This window comes from Eublepharis macularius, chromosome 6, assembly GCF_028583425.1.
Source record: "Eublepharis macularius isolate TG4126 chromosome 6, MPM_Emac_v1.0, whole genome shotgun sequence".
In the NCBI taxonomy this organism is placed as follows: Eukaryota; Metazoa; Chordata; class Lepidosauria; order Squamata; family Eublepharidae; genus Eublepharis; species Eublepharis macularius.
Window position 1 is genome coordinate 124,998,826 of NC_072795.1, and position 6,265 is coordinate 125,005,090.

The window sequence follows — 6,265 nt, forward strand, 5'->3', positions numbered from 1 at the left end:
CTGCTGGAAGGGGAAGATCACGAACAGCACATGGAAAAGTAGAAGGGCACACAAAGCCACAGACCACTAACTCTCTTTTCTGCCTGCACATGATGCGCTTGTTTCTGATTCCGGCTGGTGGACTGACCCCTGTGGCACTGCTGCTCCTCCCAGTACATTCCTCTTCTGCTCTGCTTCTGTGCTGTTCGCTTGTCCCTACAGATAATCAAGAAGGGACCTTATGATGTTTGAGATCCAAAGGCAAGAGGATAACTTGCAGGCTGTTCATACTCAACTTTTCAAGAAATAAACTCTGAGTGCAGAGTATTTCAAGAATTCATGAGTTTTCCTTGACACTTTTAGGTTAGGAACATACGCCGAGCCATCCAAAGGCTCTGAAGAAATGCTGCGACCATTTTTATTATATATTACTGTTAGTATTATTATTTCTGTTACAATTATTATTATTTAGTTCATTTTTATCTCACCTTCCTCCAATGAGCTCAGTATCGTTTATGTCATTCTCCCCTTCTCCATTTTATCCTCACAACAACCTGGTGAGGTAATTTTCAATTCACTTGAGGCCAACATACTGCAATAGGTGGTATGTTGTCCCAGTTTGTCAGTTATTACAGACAATGGTTGCTATTGGCTCATCAGCTCTGATGCCACAGTCTGTCACACCAGGAGAGACCAGAGTTGCCTGCAATGCCTTAGCAAGTGCTGAGAGATTTTGAGTGCAGTGTCTAGGGAGCAGGGTGTTTCGGGAAGATGTGATATCACTTCTGGCTGACACTCTAGGATTTCCCCCAATCTCTATGGTAAAGATCATAGAGACATGGGGAAATTACTAGAGAGTCGCTAAAGAGGTAATTTTCCAGCCATATTCTATTTATTTATTTACTTTATTTTATTTATTTACTTTATTTATACCCCATCTTTCTCCTCAATGGAAACCCGCAGTGGCTTACATAATTCTCCTGTTCTCCTATGAGGTAGGTTAGGCTGAGAGTGTGTGACTGGCCCAAGGTCACCCAGCAAGGTTTCAAGGCAGATTGTGGATTCAAACCTGGTTCTCCCAGATCCTAGTCCAATACTTTTAGCCACTACAGCATTCTAGTCATCACGCTGACCTACTCGTCAGTTTCTTAAGAGCAGGGGATTGGGCCATGGGAGGGAGTTTTCTCGATGTGGGAGGGCAAACGGGAAGCCTAGGGGCTACCTAGGACTCACAGCTGGTGAGTTGGGACATGGGAAAACATTCCTTCCTGTTTTCTGAGTGTGACAAACTAAAGACTGCTTGCAGTGTGTTGACATGAAGAGCTTTAGAACTGCAAATTGGTTGAGCTGCTCAGAACCTTTTGCCAGAAATTGGCAGGTTTTCCAGGATACTGCTAAGCACACAGGTAGGCAGATGGGTCACCAGCATTTCTACATCAAATTACACAATCCTCTGCCGTGAATTATGTTGCTGGGTATAGTGAAATCTCTTAGATGTGAGTTATATTACAGCTCCACCTAGTGGATTCTTGTAAACAATATCGCTTCTTAGATCAAACTTATCACCAATTCAAAGCAACAGGTAAAAACAGCCTTATCAAACGTTAATCCTGTATCAAACCATGCAATTATGAATGGCACACGTTTTCGTAAGAGCGCATGGGAATTACCATGTTCCTCAGTGCAGTCCTGTGAGCCCCCTGAAATGCTGTTCTCGGGGATCAGCGGACCTTCACGAACCGCACAGAGGACAAGGGAGGGGGGCTTGTAGTAGAAAGTGGAATCAGAAGGAATTGCTGACCCCTTAAGAAAATTTAAGTGCCTTTCTGTCTTTGGGATGTGTGGTTGTATGCAGGCCATTGTGTTTTGGCACACTGGAACAATCCTTTGCAATGACTTTGACGAGGATCACCTGCTCCTATATGAATACGCTTGACCACTCCATTCATCATTGCAGGCCTTGCTTCAGCTGCTCAAGCCACCTGAGGCTAGATATGTGGCTACCTGAGAAATGGCCTTCTTGGTTGTGGCGCCACAATTATGGAATTCCCTCCCCAGGGATATTAGTCTGTCCTCTTCTATCATTGTCTTCTGCTAGCAGATGAATATTTTTTTCCTTTTGTCTGGCATTCTTTCACTTGTCCTCATTGACTCTTCCTCCGTTTCATGTATTTATGTGTTTTGTTTTTTAATTTTATATATATTTACATGTGTTTTTAATCTTCCTTTAATGTTTTTATTGTTTGCTACCTTAAAGACCCCAAGTTGGATGGAAAGGCAGCTTAAAATGTTTTAAATAAAATAATAATAAATGATTATAAATAAAGTCACCTTAAACCGATGGTATATTCATATATATTCCCTGTTTCTAAAAGTAAAGATATCAAGATATCAAGGTTTGGAATTGTAAAGGTATCTCTAGTTATGGGAACTTGGGATAGTTTACTCTTTATGGTTTTAGGTACAAATTGAAAATGTGAACCTGACGGCAGGTTTACAAGCCCATTAGCACTTATGTTTTCTTAAGGAGCCACTCTCCAAAGTTGATGTGTGACTGCATGGAGCAAGGGTCGGCTCCATGGAGAACTCGTAAAAGAAGTAACGTGTAGCGTGACCCTAAGTCTTGGCTCAAGTTAAGCACTGGATCTGTGCACAGGGCAGTTATGAGGCTTTTGTTGTTGACTTTTGCTAAAGGCTGTGTTCATGAGAGCTGTAAAGACTCCCCTTGTAACTATAAAGTTAAAGGATAAAGGAGATGAAAAGATAAAGTGCAGATATAAAGCATAGTTCTGTTTTCTGTCTGCTTTCGCAATCAATTCTTAGAAATCCACAGGCATGAGAACATTTGGGAATGTGCCCCATCTAGTGCTATAGAAATACACAATAGCTGCCAGGCATGTGCTTTTTCTATGGCCACCTCCATCCTTCTGCATATTCCATTCCATGGAGGAAAAGGACTATTTGCCCAGCAACAGCCTTCCACTTGTGCTTTGATGCATTAAGCTGAAAGCTTGGGGGGAAAGACCTAGAAAAAAATAAATGATGGCAATGGAGGAAACCTGGATATCCCTGACCTGGATAGCCCAGGAGAGCCTGAGCTCGTCAGATATCAGAAGCTAAGCAGGGTTGGTGAGTAATTGGATGGGAGACCTCCAATGAAGAGCAGGGTTGCAGAGGCAGGCAATGGCAAACCACTTCTGTTAGTCTCTTGCCATGAAAACCCCACCACGACTCGAGAGCAGGGTATCATTCAGTGGAGGAGACACCCTGGTTAGCCCTGCATTGTCGATGGGTGGCCAGCACCAGCTGTCAGGGCCAGCCTTCATATTACCAAGTGCCCATGTTGGTTGAGGGACAATTCAAGGGCTTTGGAGCAGAAGTGCGATGGGAGTTTCGTGCTTCCTGGGCACATACTGACCCTTTCCCACTTGCAACTGCAGCATGTGGGGAGGGGCAGCTTCAGATTTCCCCTCCACGAAGTTTCCAGGTCCTCAGACTGCCCTGTAGAGCTGCTATCGGCTTCTTTGAGAAAATTTTGTCTATACACATAAGCAATGTGATTTTTGTAATGGAGTCAATTGCAGCTCTACCCAGCGGTCTCCTTGCTCCCATGCTTTTATCGATCTGCCTGTTGCCACTTGCATCCCTCCTTCCTCTTACGATGTTAGAATGACATATTTCTGTTTTCCCAGATGATCTCTCCATCGCATCACAGGGTTAGGGTGCTTGCAGCAATAGAATTGTTCCAGAGATCCTTTCAGCTACTCTTTGGCTTTGCAGTTACCACTCGGAGGGGGGGGGGCCCTACCTCTCATCGGAACCCAACACCCCACTCTGCAGTTCTGAAAAGAGCAACCCAGATGTGAAACATGTCTAGCATGCCTTTCTTTTGATCTGGCGCTTAGTAGGGCCATCACTGGGATTTAGCCACACGGTGATCATTACATGCTAATCGTAAGAAAGGGATTCCCTACAAACTGGAGACCATATGACAGCAGCCAAAGGGCTACGAGAGATCCTAGGAGATGGTTCCTAGTAATGGGGTGCTGTGTGCCAAACACGAGTGGGAAAGTTTCAGAGGAAAAGCAGCAGTCATGGAAGATGCTGAGAAACGCCTCTGAAATTACTAAGCTCTGCTCAGCCCATTAGCAAGAACTGAGACATCTCTCCAGAGGTCAGGAGATGGGAAGTGGCATGCTTGAGTCATATTCAGTGAGTTAGTGGAGGTCAAATTTCAAAGTATGCTTGCTCGGATCTTGCCGTGTCTACAGCTATTTGCTTTCTCTCACTGGAGACTTGCGAACGTTCTTGCCCCACACATTTATGCCTATCAGGTTGGCATAACAGTTTAAGATTTGGATTCTAGCAGTGCAATCCAGAGCAGAGTTATACCATTATATGCCCAATGGATGGCTTAGAAGGGAGTAACCATGTATAGGGTGCCCCTGTAAATAACTGTTCTGCCAGTGTTAACAGCAGTTCTGCTGGTGGAATGACATTTCTGTTTGTGGAGGAGAAGAAAGGGTGATTTTGGCTGATTCCTTCTCCCACTGAGGATCCCCATTTTGCCCCACACTGTTCCCAGGGGTTCATTGTTCCTCAAAGGCACAATTTTGGAGGTATAGAAGACTCCCAGGATGGATGGGAGACCACAACAGTCATAGAAAGGGCCCCTCCCCCGCATCGTGCCTCTCTGATGGAGGGGTAGCCAAATGCCGTGTGTGACTTGCCCAAGCTGGGAGGGAGCAGGTACATGCATTTCCCCGAGGCCTCAGCAATTATACGGGGGAAACCCCACCGCAAGCCAACTTACTACCCAAATATAACAATTTTCAAAAGGAAATTTTCAAAAGCAAATAACAATGCCAACCTCCATAAAGTAAGTGTAGAGTGCAAATTGACAGTTAAATATACAGACGGTGGTTAAGTATAAACCACAAAGAGTCCCGAAGTTATAGGTCTTTAGATGGTCCAAAAGTGCTGCAGTATCTTAGATATACTCATTAATGTCCGAAATTAATGGTTTCTTTGTATATTACTTCCAACCAGAAGAAGGTAAATGAGACGTTAAATGGCTCCATCCAACGAGGAGACCGACATTTTCACTCACTTCGACTGTTCTTTCTCAGGAATGTGCCAAACAATAAAGAAACATATTCCCAACGGTATTGTCTTTTGTCTGCATAACTCGTGTAATTTTTTTTAATCATCAGAGGACCATGCCCCAGGCCCGGCAGCAACAAACTTCACCTACCTGGCCAGCCAGCCCAAAAACAACACCGTGGCCAAGCTGAGTGCTGAGGCCCCCCTCTACCTGGCAGCAGCTGGTGCTCAACTGGGCCAGTCTCTTTACCCCCTAGGCAAGCTCGGCCTGTGGTGGGGCTCAGGAAAGGAGGCCTTCCCAGGATTTTTCCCAGTGGCCATAATGGTCAGTCCACCCCCAGCGACTCCATTTATGGTCCTTAAGATTCAAGCTAAAATTGACCCAGTCTAGCCCTATGTCTTGGCCCAATATATTGTGCTCTCAAGAGTTTTCTTTGGAAGAAGGGAAGTGTCTTAAAATAAAAGAGATCTACTAACATGCGGGGGGGGGGGGATGAGGAAAGATGGCTGCTATCTTGAAACATTGAGGCTGAGTGTTTCTCTTTCTCCGGCTGGAGGTATTTATAGTCTGGGTGTGACCAGGAGCCCCGATACCAGCCCATCCATCAAAGTCCCTGACCTTTGATGGATGGATTTATCATGATGGACACCAACCTAAGAGGTCTTGTATATTTTTGGAACTTTTGCTTATTTTTTTATACTGTAGGTGATATAAATCTGTTTAAAAGCATATTTTTGTAAGCTGCTTTGAGTCCTCATTGGAGAGAAAAGTGGAATAACGATATACCAAGTAAATAAATCTTATAAACTCAACACGATGAAAAATAAAAGAAAATGGGAATATTTTATTGGCATTTAAATCCCTGACTTATAAACAATAAGTTAAACAAAGTAAAATTCTTAAATAACAATAGAGGTTCCTGCCCCCCACATATATATTACATATTCATTAAGCAAAACATACTTATAAATTCCTTACTAGTAAGAAAAAAGTAATTGCCAAACTTTATATTGAAATGTTTTTCACTGTGAAGGACATTTGCCAGACCTCATCTTTTTTGCTTGTACGTTTCAAATTCAGTGAGATGAGTGTATAGGACATTTCAGACATTATCATAAACATATGACATCCCTAAGGACAGAACTTTGTCCACTAGAGACTTTGCGTGTGTCTGCACTACCA